The sequence below is a fragment of the Arachis stenosperma genome, chromosome 1 (genome assembly GCF_014773155.1).
Source record: "Arachis stenosperma cultivar V10309 chromosome 1, arast.V10309.gnm1.PFL2, whole genome shotgun sequence".
Classification (NCBI taxonomy): domain Eukaryota; kingdom Viridiplantae; phylum Streptophyta; class Magnoliopsida; order Fabales; family Fabaceae; genus Arachis; species Arachis stenosperma.
Genome location: NC_080377.1, coordinates 36,607,184 through 36,623,920, shown reverse-complemented (window position 1 = coordinate 36,623,920; position 16,737 = coordinate 36,607,184).

Sequence of the window (16,737 nt, the reverse complement as noted above, 5' to 3'; positions counted from 1 at the left end):
GCAAAATACACATTTCTAGACTTTACTATGAGTTTGTGTATTTTCTGTGATTTCAGGTATTTTCTGGCTGAAATTGAGGGACCTGAGCAAAAATCTGATTCAGAAGCTGAAAAAGGACTACTGATGCTGTTAGATTCTGACCTTCCTGCACTCGAAATGGATTTTCTGGAGCTACAGAAATCCAAATGGCGCTCTTTCAATTGCGTTGGAAAGTAGACATCCAGGGCTTTCCAGAAATATATAATAGTCCATACTTTGTTTGGGTTTTGACGATGCAAACTGACATTCAAACACCAACTTCCTGCCCTATTCTGGCTTTAAACGCCAGAAGCAGGATACAAGCTGGAGTTAAACGCCCAAACTGGCATAAAAGCTGGCGCTTAACTCCAAGAAAAGTCTCTACACATGAAAGCTTCAATGCTCAACCCAAGCACACACCAAGTGGGCCCGGAAGTGGATTTCTGCATCATTTACTTATTTCTATAAACCCTAGCAACTAGTCTAGTATAAATAGGACCTTGTACTATTGTATTAGGTATCTTAGAATCTTTGGATTATCTTAGAATCTTTGGATTATCTTTTGATCATCTTTTGATCTCTTGGTCACGTTTTGGGGGGCTGGCCATTTGGCCATGCGTGGACCTTCATCACTTATGTATTTTCAATTGTGGAGTTTCTACACACCATAGATTAAGATGTGAAGCTCTGCTGTTCCTCAAGTATTAATGCAAAGTACTATTGTTCTTCTATTCAATTCAAGCTTATTATTATTCCAAGATATTCATTTGCACACAAGAACATGATGAATGTGATGATCAAGTGACACTCATTAGCATTCTCACTTATGAACGAGTGCCTGACAAACACTTCTATTCTACATGAAAACAAGCTTGAATGCATATCTCTTGGGACTCTAATCAACGATTAACATCGTTTTCCCTCTGAGAATGGGGCATTTGAATCTGAGATTAGAACCTTCGTAGTAAAGGCTAGAAACAATTAGCAGCATTCCTGAGATCCGAAAAGTCTAAACCTTGTTTGTGGTATTTCGAGTAGGATCTGGGAAGGGATGACTGTGACGAGCTTCAAACTCGCGACTGTGGGGTGCAGCGACAGTACGCAAAAGGATCATTGGATTTTATTCTGACACGATCGAGAACCGACAGCTAATTAGCCATGCGATAGCTGTGCCAGGTATTTTTCATTCGAGACGAGAAATCTGACAGTTGATTAGCCGTACAGAAACCGTAGAGGTCCATTTTCACTGAGAGGACGGGAGGTAGCCATTGACAATGGTGATCCCCAACATACAGCTTGCCATGGAAAGAAGTATGAATGATTGAATGAAGACAGTAGGAAAGCAGAGATTCAGAAGGAATGACGCATCTTCATACGCTTATCTGAAATTCCCAGCAATGAATTACATAAGTATCTCTATCTTTATTTTATGTTTATTTATCTTTTAGTTATCAAAATCCCATAACCAGTTGAATCCGCCTGACTGAGATTTACAAGATGACCATAGCTTGCTTCAAGCCGACAATCTCCGTGGGATCGTCGTTAGTTGCTAGTTAGTTGTGCGGAATTGAGAGGAAAGTGTTGAGATTACGATCACGTTTACCAAGTTTTTGGTGCCGTTGTCATAGATCACAATTTCGTGCACCAAGTTTTTGGCACTGTTGCCGGGGATTGTTCGAGTTTGGACAACTGGCGGTTCATCTTGTTGCTTAGATTAGGTAATTTTCTTTTTATTTTGTCTTCAGAATTTTTAAGAATGAATTCTAGAGTTTTGGATGATGCTTTTATCATCACAGGAGCTAGTTGATTCCCATCAATTTGGCTGTTGTATGTAATGTCTTGCTGAAGCTTGGCTAGCCATGTTTAATCTTTTTAGACTGAAGCTTTAGACTAACATTGCATGATTCTTGGAATTCTTATTAAAAATTTGAGTTTCTTATTTTCTTTTTCAAAATAATTTTCGAAAAAAAAGAAAAAAACAAAAAAATTATAAAATCATAAAACAAAAAAATATTTTGTGTTTCTTGTTTGAGTCTAGTGTCAAATTTTAAGTTTGGTGTCAATTTCATGTTTTTAATTTTTCCTAAAAGTTTTTTCAAAAACTCATGCATGGTGTTCTTCATGATCTTCAAGTTGTTCTTGATAAGTCTCCTTGTTTGATCTTAAAATTTTCTTGTTTTGTGTCTTTTCTTGTTTTTCATATACATTTTCGAATTTTTAGAGTAAAAAACTTAAAAATTTCTAAGTTTGATGTCTTGCATGTCTTTCTATTCTTAAAAATTTTCAAAAAAATATGTTATTGATGTTCATCATGATCTTCAAAATGTTCTTGGTGTTCATCTTGACATTCAAAGTGTTCTTGCATGCATCATTGGTTTTGATCCAAAATTTTTATGTTTTGAGTCATTTTTGTGTTTTTCTCTCTCCTCATTAAAAATTCAAAAATAAAAAATATCTTTCCCTTATTTCTCTCATAAATTTCGAAATTTTGGGTTGACTGAGTCAAAAATTTTTAAAATTTAGTTGTTTTTTGTTAGTCGAGTCAAAATTTCAAATTTAAAAAATCCTATCTTTTCAAAACTTTTTTAAAAATAAATTCTTTTTCATTTTTATGTTTTTCAAAAAAAAAAAAGATTTTCAAAATCTTTTTCTTATTTTTATTTCATATTTTAGAAAACCTTGCTAACAATTAAGGACTTGATTCAAAAAAATTTTAAGTTTGTTACTTTCTTATTAAGAAAGGTTCAATCTTTAAATTCTAAAATCATATCTTTTAGTTTCTTGTTAGTCAAGTCATCAACTTTAATTTTAAAAAATCAAATCTTTTTTATTTCCTTTTCAAATTTTTTTCAAAATAAATTTCAATCATATCTTTTTAATAATATCTTTTTCAAATCATATCTTTTTTTTAATTTTATCTTTTTCAATCATATCTTTTTTAAATTTTGATTTCAAAAATCTTTTCTAACTTCTTATCTTTTCAAAATTGATTTTCAAATCTTTTTCAATTAACTAATTGACTTTTTGTTTGTTTTACTATTTCTTATCTTTTTCAAAACCACCTAACTACTTTTCTCTCTCTAATTTTTGAAAATCACCTTCCTCTTTTTCAAAAATCTTTTATTTAACTAATTGTTTTAACTTTTAATTTTATTCCTTTTCTTAATTTTCAAATACTAACTAATTTTTGAAACAAAAACAAAAATATTTTTCTCCTCTTTGAGTTAATATTCGAATTCCCTCTCTCTCATCTCTTTCTATTTATTTTATTTATCTACTAACACTTCTCTTCTACTTATAATTCGAACCCTCTCTCCCTCTCTGTGTTCGAATTCTTCATCTTTTCTTTCTACATTATTCTTCTATTCTTCTCTTCTTCTACTCACATAAAGGAATCTCTATACTGTGACATAGAGGATTCCTCTTCTTTTTTGTTCTCTTCTTTTTCATATGAGCAGGAGCAAGGATAAGAACATTCTTGTTGACGCTGACCCTGAACCTAAAAGGACTCTGAAAAAGAAGCTAAGAGAAGTTAAAGCACAACAATCCAGAGAAAACCTTACAGAGAATCTTGAAAAAGAAGTAATGGCCGAACCCAACAACAATAACAATGCAAGGAAGGTGCTTGGTGATTTTACTACACCAACTTCTAACTTCCATGGAAGAAGCATCTCAATCCCTGCTATTGGAGCAAACAATTTAGAACTTAAGCCTCAATTAGTTTCTCTGATGCAACAGAATTGCAAGTTTTATGGACTTCCATCAGAAGATCCTTTTCAATTCTTAACTGAATTCTTACAGATCTGTGATACTGTTAAGACCAATGGAGTTGATCCTGAGGTCTACAAGCTTATGCTTTTCTCTTTTGCTGTAAGAGACAGAGCTAGAATATGGTTGGACTCTCAACCTAGAGATAGCCTGAACTCTTGGGATAAGCTGGTCACGGCTTTCTTAGCCAAATTCTTTCCTCCTCAAAAGCTGAGCAAGCTTAGAATGGATGTTTAAACCTTCAGGCAGAAAGAAGGTGAATCCCTCTATGAAGCTCTAGAAAGATACAAGAAACTGACCAAAAAGTGTCCTTCTGACATGCTCTCAGAATGGACCATCCTAGATATATTCTATGATAGTCTGTCTGAATTGTCTAAGATGTCATTGGACCATTCTGCAGGTGGATCTATTCACCTGAAGAAAACGCCTGTAGAAGCTCAGGAACTCATTGAAATTGTTGCAAATAACTAGTTCATGTACACCTCTGAAAGGAATCCTATGAGTAATGGGACACCTCAGAGGAAGGGAGTTCTTGAAGTTGATGCTCTGAATGCCATATTGGCTCAGAACAAAATGTTGACTCAGCAAGTCAATATGATTTCTGAGAGTCTGAATGGATTGTAAAATACATCCAACAGTACTAAAGAAGAATCTTCTGAAGAAGAAGCTTATGATCCTGAGAACCCTGTAATGGCAGAGGTGAATTACATGGGTGAAGCCTATGGAAACACCTATAATCCCTCATGGAGAAATCATCCAAATTTCTCATGGAAGGATCAACAAAAGCCTCAACAAGGCTTTAACAATAATAATGGTGGAAGAAACAGGTTTAGCAATGGCAAGCCTTTTTCATCATCCTCTCGGTAATAGACACAGAATTCTGAGCAGAACCCATCTAGCTTAGCAAATATAGTCTCTAATCTATCTAAGGCCACTCTCAGTTTCATGAATGAAACAAGGTCCTCCATCAGAAACTTGGAGGCACAAGTGGGTCAGTTGAGTAAAAGGGTTACAGAAACTCCTCCTAGCACTCTCCCAAGCAATACAGAAGAGAATCCCAAAAGAGAGTGCAAGGCTATAACTGTGACCAACATGGCCGAACCTGGGGAGAGTGAAAAGGTAGTGATTTCCAGTGAGGAAGGCCTCAGGGAACGTCCACTGGCCATTAAGGAGTACCCCAATGAGGAACCAAAGAAATCTGAGGCTCATACAGAGACCATAGAGATTCCAGGTAACTTCTTTTTACCATTCATGAGCTCTGATGACTATTCATCTTCTGAAGAAGATGAAGACATTGCTGAAGGGCAAGTTTCCTAATATTTAGGAGCAATCATAAAGCTGAATGCTAAACTATTTGGTAATGAGACTTGGGAGGATGAACCTCCATTACTCATTAATGAACTGAATACCTGGGTTCGGCAAACTTTACCTCAAAAGAAATAGGATCCTGGTAAATTCTAAATACCCTGTACCATAGGCACCATGACCTTTGAGAAGGCTCTGTGTGACCTAGGGTCAGGTATTAACCTCATGCCACTCTCTGTAATGGAGAAACTAAGAATCTTTGAGGTACAAGCTACAAGAATCTCACTAGAGATGGCAGACAAATCAATAAAACAGGCTTATGGACTAGTAGAGGACGTGCTAGTGAAGGTTGAAGGCCTTTACATCCCTGCTGATTTCATAATCCTAGACACTGGGAAGGATGAAGATGAAGCCATCATCCTTGGCAGACCTTTCCTAGCCACAGCAAAAGTTGTGATTGATGTTGACAGAGGAGAGTTGGTTCTTCAATTGAATGAGGACTACCTTGTATTCAAGACTCAAGGTTCTCCTTCTGTACACATGGAGAAGAAGCATGAAAAGCTTCTCTCGATACACAGTCAAACAAAGCCCCCACATTCAAACTCTAAGTTTGGAGTTGGGAGGCCACAACCAAACTCTAAGTTTTGTGTTGAGAGGCCACAACCATGCTCTGATTATCTGTGAGGCTCCATGAGAGCCCACTGTCAAGGTATTGACATTAAAGAAGCGCTTATTGGGAGGCAACCCAATTTTTATTTATCTATGTTAAAATTCCATTTTCCATTATTATTTTATGTTTTCTTTAGGTTGATGATCATGTGGAGTCACAAAAACAACTGTAAAAATCAAAGCAAAATAAAAAACAGCATTAGAAATAGCACACCCTGGAGGATGAGCTTACTGGCGTTTAAACGCCAGTAAGAGTAGCAGAATGGGCGTTAAACGCCCAGACTTGCACCATTCTGGGCATTTAACGCCAGAAAGAAGCACCAGACTGGCGTTTAACACCAGAAACATGCTATAGCTTGGCGTTAAATGCCAAGAAAGGTATAAAAGCTGGCGTTTAACGCCAGAAACAGGCAGCAGTCTGGTGTTAAAGGCCAGAATTGCATTCTAAGGGCATTTTACACGCCTAAATGGTGCAGGGATGAAAAATCCTTGACACCTCAGGATCTGTGAACCCCACAGGATCCCCACCTACCCCACCTCTCTCTCTCTCCCCCTCACATATCTCTATAACACTCTACCCAAAACACCACTCACCTATCAAATCCTATCCTCTTCCCTATATTCTCTTCACCAATCACCTCCACCCCCTTCCCCCAAAAACCCCACCTACCTCACTTTTCAAATTCAAACACTTTTCCCTCCCAAACCCACCCAATTCCATTCGGCCACTCTCCCTCTCTTTCCTTATAAATATCCCTCTTCACTCCTTCATTTTCACACATCACAAACACTCTCCTACCCCCTTGGCCAAACCTATCTCTCCCTCCATCTCCTCCATTTTCTTCTTCTTCCCCTTCTTTTTTTCTTCTTTTGCTCAACGACGAGCAAACCTTTTAAGTTTGGTGTGGTAAAAGCATTGCTTTTTGTTTTTCCATAACTATTTATGGCACCTAAGGCCGGAAAAACCTCTAAAAAGAGGAAAGGGAAGGCAAAAGCTTCCACCTCCGAGTCATGGGAGATGGAGAGATTCATCTCAAAGGTCCATCAAGACCACTTCTATGAAGTTGTGGCCAAGAAAAAGGTGATCCCTGAGGTCCCTTTCATGCTCAAAAGGAATGAGTATCCAGAGATCCGACATGAGATTCGAAGAAGAGGTTGGGAAGTTCTTACCAGCCCCATTCAACAAGTCGGAATCTTAATGGTTTAAGAGTTTTATGCAAACGCATGGATCACTAAGAACCATGATCAAAGTATGAACCCGAATCCAAAGAATTAGCTTACAATGGTTAGGGGGAAATACTTAGATTTCAGTCCGGAAAATGTAAGGTTGGCGTTCAACTTGCTAATGATGCAAGAAAACATACGCCCCTACACTAGAAGGGTCAACTTTGATCAAAGGTTGGATCAAGTCCTCATGGACATATGTGTGGAAGGAGCTCAATAGAAAAGAGACTCAAGAGGCAAGCCGGTTCAATTGAGAAGACCGGACCTTAAGCCTGTGGCTAGAGGATGGTTGGAGTTCATCCAACGCCCCATCATTCCTACTAGCAACCGATCCGAAGTAACTGTGGATCGGGCCATCATGATCCATAGTATCATGATTGGGGAGGAAGTGGAAGTTCATGAGATCATACCTCTAGAACTCTACAAGATGGCTGACAAGTCCTCCACTTTGGCAAGGTTAGCCTTTCCTCATCTCATTTGTCACCTATGCAGTTTAGCTGGAATTGTCATAAAGGAAGACATCCTTATTGAAGAGGACAAGCCCATCACTAAAAAGAGGATGGAGCAAATAAGAGAGCTCACTCATGGACCTCAACAAGAGTTTGAGGAAGTGCCTCATCAAAAAATCTCTGAGATGCCTCAAGGGATGCATTTTCCTCCACACAACTATTGGGAGCAACTCAACACCTCTTTGGAAAGCTTGAGTTACAACATGGACAACTAAAGGTGGAGCACCAAGAGCACTCCATCATTCTCCATGAGATTAGAGAAGATCAAATAGCCATGAGGGAAGAGCAACAAAAGCAAGGAAGAGACATAGAGGAACTCAAGAGCACCATTGGATCTTCAAGAGGAAGAACTAGCCGCCATCACTAATGTGGACCCGTTCCTTGATTTTATTGTTCTTATTTTTCTGTTTTTCGATTTTATGCCTTATGTGTTATCTATGTTTGAGTCTTCACTACATGATCATTAGTGTCTAGTGTCTATGTCTTAAGGCTATGAATAATTCAATGAATCCTTCACCTTTCTTAAATGAAAAATGTGCCTAATTACAAAAGAACAAGAAGTACTTGAATTTCAAATTTTATCTTGAAATTAGTTTAATTATTTTGTTGTGGTGGCAATACTTTTTATTTTCTGAATGAATGCTTGAACAGTGCATATTTTTTATAGTAAAGTTTATGAATGTTAAAATTGTTGGCTCTTGAAAGAATGATGAACAAAGAGAAATATTATTGATAATATGAAAAATCATGAAATTGATTCTTGAAGCAAGAAAAAGCAGTGAAAAAGAAAAAAAGCTTGCGAAAAAAAAGTGGCAAAAATTAAAAGAAAAAGAAAGAAAAAGAAAAAGCAAGCAGAAAAAGCCAATAGCCCTTTAAACCAAAAGGCAAGGGTAAAAAGGATCCAAGACTTTGAGCATTAATGGATAGGAGGGCCCAAGGAAATAAAATCCAGGTCTAAGCGGCTAAATCAAGCTGTCCTTAACCATGTGCTTGTGTCATGAAGGTCCAAGTGAAAAGCTTGAGATTGAGTGGTTGAAGTCATGATCCAAAGCAAAAGAGTGTGCTTAAGAACTCTGGACACCTCTAATTGGGGACTTTAGCAAAGTTGAGTCACAATCTGAAAAGGTTCACCCAGTTATGTGTCTGTGGCATTTATGTATCCGGTGGTAATACTGGAAAACAAAGTGCTTAGGGCCACGGCCAAGACTCATAAAGTAGCTGTGTTCAAGAATCAACATACTAAACTAGGAGAATCAATAACACTATCTAAATTATGAGTTCCTATAGATGCCAATCATTCTAAATTTCAAAGGATAAAGTGAGATGCCAAAACCATTCAGAAGCAAAAAGCTACTAGCCCCGTGACGATTGGATTTTTGACGGTTTAGAATTTCACTAATAAAATCTCGTTGTAAAGTATAGTCTCTAAACCAACAATAATGCTTTCATACAAAAATTTGTTTGTCACAAGTACAAACCCCTAAAATCTATAAACCGAAGTATTTAAACCTCGGGTCGTCTCTCAAAGGACTTGCAGGGTAGTGTTCTTGTTATTGGTTATGGCCTTGTTTATTTTGGGGTTTTAGAGGAGAAACATGAATAGTAAATGGTAAGAAAACTTTATTAACAAAATGGTCTTGGCAAGATTTGGTTGTCAAGGGTCTTCATCATTATCACTAGCCACAAGTATGGTAGTTGCAAGGATTAATCCCACTTAGTCATCCTTAAATCAATTAACAAAGGAAAGTCAAGTGAGTTATATCAATCCTAGTCCATAAGTCCTAGCTTTCCACTAATTGGATTAATGAAGGCTAGAGTTAATGGCTATCAACTAGCAATCAATTGGACACTAGTGACTCAAGAAATCCTAAGTTACCTTCTCAAGCCAAGAACATAAAATCCTACTCTAACATCCTCTCAAGCATTTCATCAAACACTTGGAGGGTAATGAAAGAAAGCATTTTTATTTGTAAGAATAAAAGGAATCAACAACCAACAATTACAAAGAATTAACAAAACAACAATCAACAACATCACAATCACACGAATTATCTCAAATTGCATTATTAAAAGAAAACAAAAGAACAAGAATATCTCAATTACAAAACCTAGAAACAAAATAAGAGAAATTACAATAAGAGGATAGGGATAGAAAGAAGAACCAAAGTGTAGCAATCACCACTTGAAGGTAGAAGTAGAAGGAGACTTGAATTAAACCTAGAACTATGAGATCCTAATCTAACCCTATTTCCTAATCCTAGAGAGAAGTGAGAGCTTCTCTCTCTAAAACTAACTCTAACTCCTAAAACTAAGCTAATGATCAAAAGTATCTAAAGTATGTTGATTCCCCTTCAATACTTGACTTAAATAGCATCAGAAATAAGTTGGATTGGGCCCACAAGGCTCCTAAAACCGCTGGGGACGATTTCATTAAAGTGGGCCACGGACAGAATTGGCGCGCGCGCGGAAAGTGCGCGTGCGCGCCCCTGAACGCGAAGCAACATATAACAAAATTTATATCATTTCGAAGCTCCGGATGTTAGCTTTCCAACCCAACTGAAACCGCATCATTTGGACCTCTGTAGCTCAAGTTATGGTCGTTTAAGTGCAAAGAGGTCGGCTTGACAGCTTTCCGGTTCTTTCATTTCTTCATGAGTTCTCCAACTTTACATGCTTTTTCTTCATTCCTTTAATCCAATCTTTGCCTCCTAAATCTGAAATCACTTAACAAACATATCAAGGCATCTAATGGAATCAAGGTAAATTACATTTATCTATTTTAAGACCTAAAAAGCATGTTTTCACTCTTAAGCACAATTAAAGGAGAGTATACAAAACCATGCTAATTCATTGGGTAAATGTGGGAAAAAGGTGATAAAATCCCCTAAATTCAATACAAGATAAACCGTCAAATTGGGGTTTGTCACCCCGCTCATCTAATTAGAACAAAATTTCATTGAGACTGTGGGATTTATAGTATATTCACTTCTTTTTATCCTATTTGATTTTCAGTTGCTTGGGGACAAGCAACAATTTAAGTTTGGTGTTGTGATGAGCGGATAATTTATACGCTTTTTGGCATTGTTTTTAGGTAGTTTTTAGTAGGATCTAGCTACTTTTTAGCATATTTTTATTAGTTTTTAAGAAAAATTCACATTTCTAGACTTTACTATGAGTTTGTGTGTTTTCTGTGATTTCAGGTATTTTCTGGCTGAAATTGAGGGACCTGAGCAAAAATCTGATTTAGAGGCTGAAAAAGGACTGCTGATGCTGTTGGATTCTGACCTCCCTGCACTCGAAATATATTTTCTGGAGCTACAGAAACCCAAATGGTGCGCTCTCAATTGCGTTGGAAATTAGACATCCAGGACTTTCCAGCAATATATAATAGTCTATACTTTGCCCAAGTTTTGACGATGCAAACTGGCGTTCAAACGCCAACTTCCTGCCCTATTCTGGCGCTAAACGCCAAAAACAGGATACAAGCTGGAGTTAAATGCCCAAACTGGCATAAAAGCTGGCGCTTAACTCCAAGAAAAGTCTCTACACATGAAAGCTTCAATGCTCAGCCCAAGCACACACCAAGTGGGCCCGGAAGTAGATTTCTGCATTATTTACTTATTTCTGTAAACACTAGCAACTAGTCTAGTATAAATAGGACCTTTTACTATTGTATTAGGTATCTTAGAATCTTTGGATTATCTTAGAATATTTGGATTATATTTTGATCATCTTTTGATCTCTTGATCACGTTTTGGGGGGCTGGCCATTCGGCCATGCCTGGACCTTCATCACTTATGTATTTTCAACGGTGGAGTTTTTACACACCATAGATTAAGATGTGGAGCTCTGCTGTTCCTCGAGTATTAATGCAAAGTACTATTGTTCTTCTATTCAATTCAAGCTTATTCTTATTCCAAGATATTCATTTGCACACAAGAACATGATGAATGTGATGATCAAGTGACACTCATCACCATTCTCCCTTATGAACGAGTGCTTGACAAACACTTCCGTTCTACATGAAAACAACCTTGAATGCATATCTCTTGGGACTCTAATCTACGATTCACATCGTTTCCCCTCTGACGATGGGGCATCTAAATCTGATATTAGAACCTTCGTGTTAAAGGCTAGAAATAATTGGCAACATTCCTGAGATCCGAAAAGTCTAAACCTTGTCTGTGGTATTCCGAGTAGGATCTGGGAAGGGATGACTGTGACGAGTTTAAAACTCGTGACTGTGGGGCACAATGACAGTGCGCAAAAGGATCATTGGATCTTATTCTGACACGATCGAGAACCGACAGCTGATTAGCCATGCGGTAGCTGTGCTTGGTATTTTTATCCGAGATGAGAAATCCGACAGTTCATTAGCCGTACAGAAACCGTAGAGGATCATTTTCACTGAGAGGACGGGAGGTAGCCATTGACAACGGTGATCCCCAACATATAGCTTGCCATGGAAAGGAGTATGAATGATTGGATGAAAACAGTAGGAAAGCAGAGATTTAGAAGGGATGACGCATCTTCATACGCTTATCTGAAATTCCCACCAATGAATTACATAAGTATCTCTATCTTTATTTTTTGTTTATTTATCTTTTAGTTATCAAAATCCCATAACCATTTGAATCCACCTGACTGAGATTTACAAGATGACCATAGCTTGCTTCAAGCTGACAATCTCTGTGGGATCGACCCTTACTCATGTAAGGTATTACTTGGACGACCCAGTGCACTTGCTAGTTAGTTGTGCGGAATTGTGAGAAAAGTGTTGAGATTACGATCGCGTGTACCAAGTTTTTGGTGCCGTATTCAGAGATCACAATTTCGTGCACCATGCTAGTACTGTGGTGGAGCCAGGCATATGTTGTGGACTTGTCCGGAAAAGAAGAACCAGGAGGCTGGGAGAGCTCAGCAGCGAGGACGAGTCTTTACTATGACAACGGATGGTGCTGTTAGGTCTGACACACTAATAAGAGGTAAATGTGAAATCGGTAACAAAAACTTAATTACTCTGTTTGATACTGAAGCGTCACATTCATTCATATCACTTGAGAAAGCTAGAGAATTAGGATTGAGAATCTCTATTTTGGCATATGACTTACAAGTACATACTTTTGCCTCTGAGGCTGTGATAACTAGGCTAGGTTGTCAAAAAGTGCCCTTTCGTATTGACAATAGATACTTCGTCCATGACTTGATATGCTTGCCAATGACTGGAGTTGATTTAATTTTGAGTTTGGATTGGTTGTCAAAGCATCACATATTATTAGATTGTTTTGAATGATTAGTGCAGTTTATGTGTGAAGGGTTAGAAGGACCGGTGGTAGCATCTCACATATTTTTGGCTTCCGAACAGTTTTGGCATCTCACTTTATCCTTTGAAATTCAGAATGATTAGCATCCATAGGAACTCAGAATTCAGATAGTATTATTGATTCTCCTAGTATAGTATGTTGATTCTTGAACACAGTTACTTTATGAGTTTTGGCCATGGCCCTAAGCACTTTGTTTTCCAGTATTGCCACTGGATACATAAATGCCACAGACACATAATTGGGTGAACCTTTTCAAATTGTGACTTAGCTTTGCTAAAGTCCCCAATTAGAGGTGTCCAGAGTTCTTAAGCACACTCTTTTGCCTTGGATCACGACTTTAACCACTCAGTCTCAAGCTTTTCACTTGGACCTGCATGCCACAAGCACATGGTTAGGGACAGCTTGATTTAGCCGCTTAGGCTAGGATTTACTTCCTTGGGCCCTCCTATCCACTGATGCTCAAAGCCTTGGATCCTTTTCACCCTTGCCTTTTGGTTTTAAGGGCTATTGGCTTTTTCTTTTTCTTGATCCAATGATTCCTTGTAAATTTTTTTTCACTACTTTTTCTTGCTTCAAGAATCAAATTCATGATTTTTCAGATCAGCAATAATATTTCTCGTGTTCCTCATTCTTTCAAGAGCCAATAATTTTAACATTTATAAAATTCAAGATAAAAAATATGTATTATTCAAGCATTCATTCAGAAGACAAAAAGTATTGCCACCACATATAATTAATTATAATTTTTCTTATTAAGAACTCGAAAAATATAAATTACCTCTTTATTCTAAAAATCTACTATTTTATTCATGTTTGATGATGATGAGAAAAATAAATTATAACTTAATTGAAAATAAAATAAAAATAGATATATTAATTACCACTACTCCTATATAACTTCTAATGTAAATTCCTATAATAACAACTATCACAGAGTTAAAGCTAAAATTAGAACTCAACAACCTGTATTTTGGGAAGTGGGTGTTCCTCTAGTCTGTGGGGTGCTTGGTCTTTCAAGAATTAATTTCTGACGCTTTAGTTCCCTCAAGTCACGCCCTTGCTCCTCTTGTTCCCTAAGCAATTTGCAAAGCATGCTATTCTGATTATTCTGTTCTTCCTTTATTTGGTCCATAGCTTCTTGCAACTTGGAAACAGATGCCTCAAGATGCTCCCAGTATTCAAATTGAGGGATTTCTGGGAGGAATTCCTGTGCTCTCCTCTTGATGGGGTCATCCTGCAACTGTTATTTTTCCATTGATATTTTAGTGATTAGCCGCTCAACTGAGATATACTCAGTTATTCCCATCCTTACTCCAGCATCTTTGCAGAGCATATAAATTAAGCTTGGATAAGCCAATTTGGCATCTTTGGAGTTCTTGTTTGCTATTTTGTAAAGTTCACACGAGATTAGTTGATGAACTTCTACTTCTCTTCCCAACATGATGCAGTGAATCATCACTGCTCTTTTAACAGTGACTTCAGAACGGTTGCCAGTGGGCAATATAGAACGCCCAATGAAGTCCAGCCAGCCTTTGACGACTGGTTTGAGATCTTCTCTCTTAAGTTGAATTGGGATGCCAGTAGTGCTGGTGGTCCACCTGGCTCCAGGGATGCATATATCCTCTAGAATCTTGTGCAGGCCCTTGTTTGTTCTCATTATTCTCCTATTAAAGGAGTCTTAGTCATCTTTCAGCTGAGGCAGCTTAAAGATCTCCCTGATTTTGTCAGGGTGGATGTGAACAATCTTTCCTTTGACCAAGGTCCGATAGTCATAGAGGGTCGTTCCAGATATTCTCTGCCTGTCTGTTTTCCACAGATTAGTATAGAACTCCTGAACCATATTCCTTCCCACTTTTGTTTCAGGATTAGCTAAGATTTCCCAGTTCCTTATTCGAATTTGCTCTTGGATCTCTGGATATTCATCTTCTTTCAGATCGAACTTGACTTCCGGGATCATTGACCTTAGACCCATTATTTTGTGGTAGTGGTTTGAATGTTCTTTGGTTAAGAACTTCCCTTGATTCCAAAGTGGTTTTGGAATATTCTCTTTCTTGCCTCTTGGAGTGGATTGTTTTCCTTTAGTAGCCATGATCTTAGTGAGTATGTTTTTGTGATCACGGATAAACACATCAAACTTAGAGGTTTGCTTGTCCTCAAGCAAAAGAAAAGAAAGGAGAGGGATAGAAGGAGAGCTAATGTCGAATGGTGGATGAGAGGAGGGAGGCCGAATGTGGATTTAAAAGGGAGGGGGTGGGTTTCGAAAAAAATTTTAAAAAGATAAGATAGAAGATATGATTTATGAAAGATAAATATGATAAGAAGAAGATATAATTTAAAAATAAAAAGTGGTGAATGATATTTGAAAAAGATAAATCTGAATATTTATTTTGAAAATGATTTTAAAAGATAATTGAGTTTTGAAAAATTTTCAGAAAAGAGTTGGATTGGATTGGAAAAATTTGTGTTTATGAACTAAGATACATTTGATATTTTTGAAAAGGGATTTTAGAAATTAGGCTTTTTAGAAATTAGGATTAAAATTTTTGGAATTGAAGGATGAGAATTTGGAACATGTTTATGCAAAAAATCATAAATTGAAACACAAAAAAAATTAAAAATTTGTGAAGAAAAAACGAATTTACCTCCTCCCCACCATCCTGGCGTTAAACGCCCAAACGCTGCCCAAACGCTGCTTCTCCTGGGCGTTCAACGCCCAGCTGTTGCTTCTTGCTAGCGTTGAACGCCAGGAACTCCTTCGTCACTAGCTGTTTTTCTGAACGCCCAGGACGCTGTAAATCTGGCGTTGAACGCCCAGAAGGTGCTTCTTTCTGGCGTTCAACGCCTAGAAGGTGCTTCTTTCTGGCATTCAACACCCATAAGGTGCTTCTTTCTAGCGTTCAACGCCCAGAAGGTGCTTCTTTTGGGCGTTTAATGCCCAAAACAGCTTTTATTGGCATTTTTGCACCAGTGAGCTTCCATTTGCTGTTTTTATCCTTTGAATCCTTCTATAACTCTGTGAACTCAAGCAATTGCTATTTTACCTTGAAGATACTTGACATATACCTGTAAAAATCAATTAATTAACAAATAATCTTTGTAAATGGTTGTGTTGCCTTCCAGCAAGCGCTTCTTTATTTTCTTTAGCTGGACTATTACTGAGCTTTAATCAAGTCTCAATTTTGAGCATTCTTGCTCAAAATTGCTTTCGAAATAATGTTTAACTCTTTGTCCATTAACAATGAACTTTTTGTTAGACTCATTATCCTGAAGCTCTACGTATCCATATGGTGACACACTTGTAATCACATATGGTCCTCTCCACCGGGATTTCAATTTCCCGGGGAATAATCTGAGCCTAGAATTAAATAGCAGAACTTTCTGCCCTGGCTCAAAGACTCTGGATGACAGTTTCTTATCATGCCATCTTTTTGCTTTCTCTTTGTAAATTTTTGCATTCTCGAAAGCATTGAGTCTAAATTCCTCTAGCTCATTTAACTGAAGCAATCGTTTTTCTCCAGCTAACTTGGCATCAAGGTTTAGAAATCTGGTAGCCCAGTAGGCCTTATGTTCCAGTTCCACTGGCAAGTGACATGCCTTTCCATACACAAGCTGGTATGGAGAGGTCCCTATAGGGGTCTTGAATGCTGTTCTGTATGCCCACAGAGCATCATCCAAGCTTCTTGCCCAATCCCTTTTACGGATAATCACAGTCCGTTCCAGGATTCTTTTAAGTTCTCTGTTAGAAATTTCAGCTTGCCCATTTGTCTGTGGATGATATGGAGTGGCTACCCTGTGGCTAACTCCATAACGAACAAAAGCAGAGTAAAGCTGTTTATTGCAGAAATGAGTCCCCCATCACTGATTAATACTCTAGGGTTACCAAATTTGCTGAAGATATGTTTCTGGAGGAATTTTAGCAC